At 36.8% G+C, this 1,493-nt stretch overlaps 1 protein-coding gene across 1 annotated transcript in view; it reads left to right on the top strand.

The window, feature by feature from the left end:
• The window catches only part of LOC102204060 (dystrophin-like), a 289,784-nt gene extending 289,029 nt beyond the window's left edge, over positions 1-755 (top strand). Inside the window, exon 74 of the mRNA XM_013914638.1 lies at positions 459-755. The gene's annotated coding sequence lies outside the window, so the exon portion shown is untranslated. The remainder of the gene's footprint in view (positions 1-458) is intronic.
• The last annotated feature ends 738 nt before the right edge of the window (positions 756-1,493 follow it).

Raw genomic sequence — 1,493 nt, 5'->3', positions numbered from 1 at the left:
GTACGTGTTATTTACATGCAAGAATTTCAAACTTTTTTCACTTTGTCATTATATTATATTATATTATATATTATATTATATTATATTATTTGTGTGCAGAATTTTGAGGTGAAAAATTGATTGAACAAGGTCATGCCAGGAAACAACGCAGAAACGTATTTCTGCCAGCTCCCGTTTAGTTACACGACTCTGCTTCTATCCCTTCTTTGCTGAATTATACAGAGTTTAGTGTTTACATTGTGATATTGGCTGTAACTTTGATATGCTGCAGGTCTTAACAGAGCTTTAAATGTTTTCAACATTTTGAGCCCTCATTATTTCATAAATATGTGAAAAGTGCACAAAAAAAAGAAAATCATAGCACAAAGAAAACGTTTTTCATGTGCAGATATGCTAAAATTCTTGTGCAAGCGGGGTTTAGGTGAAATCTTCCATTAGTGTGTTCTTCCTCCCCTCAGGTCCCAGCATTGGCAGTTTGTTTCACATGGCTGACGATCTGGGCCGTGCCATGGAGTCACTGGTCAGTGTGATGACGGACGAACGGAGCACCAAACAGCACGAGGCCCTGCACTTCTGATCCTGCCTTTAATCTTCAGCCCCAACTCCCCCCTCTCCTCCATCCCTCCCTACTTTCCTACCTATCGCATGCTTTTCTAGTCAAAACAACTGGATTGGAAACAGTTTACAAAGAGAATATATATATAACATTTATTTTTGTGAAAGATTAAAGTTCCAGCAAGGTCTCATCAAAAAAGTACATGTAGATTTCAGTAGTTTCTTAAAATGTCCTAAAGTTGTTTTATTATGAAGAGAGGCTGTTTTGGGGTTTTGTTTTTGTTTTTTAACTTCTATGCAATTGTACAAAACAACAATGGGGCTCTGGGCTGGGGTCGAGATACGAAGAAGCATGGTCATATATTTGCCATCTCTTTGTAACTGGGGGACTACATATTTGTATCAAAATGAATGACTGAAATAATAAGGGTGCTTTGTAAGAGAAAACATGTCTTTGTAAAACATACACTGTCAAAGTAATGCAGACCTATTGGATCTTTAAAGTAGAGTGTCTGCAAGACTGTATGGACGCGTGTTTGGTCGTGTATGTGGTGGTGCCTAAATTTCATATTGCAATCCTTTTTCCAAAAGGTTGAGAAGCAATGGAAGAGGTCACTAAAAGGAAAAATCAATTTGCAAGTCATTTAATCATTTAGCATGATAGCAGTTAAATACACACTTACTGCATTATAGCAGCTGCTATAAAGTGTGTATTTGTCTTAAACATGGCTTCTGAAGCCAGCCTTTGCTTTAGAGCCACAACATTTCTTATGGTTTAATCTGCTGCAAAGCCTAAAAAAAGAAAAGCTAAGATTTAAGAAAACCGCTCCCTTATCTCATTTTTCAAATATTATGCCATACGCTGTAGATGAAAGTAGAAGACTCTTTCCTCGTCAGCTGCAATCATTCCTTCATTTAAAAATAAAAGAAAGAAAGAA

The sequence above is a fragment of the Pundamilia nyererei genome, unplaced genomic scaffold, assembly GCF_000239375.1.
Source record: "Pundamilia nyererei isolate P.nyererei 1_Seehausen unplaced genomic scaffold, PunNye1.0 scaffold00212, whole genome shotgun sequence".
Lineage (NCBI taxonomy): Eukaryota > Metazoa > Chordata > Actinopteri > Cichliformes > Cichlidae > Pundamilia > Pundamilia nyererei.
This window is presented reverse-complemented; position numbering and strand designations above follow the sequence as displayed.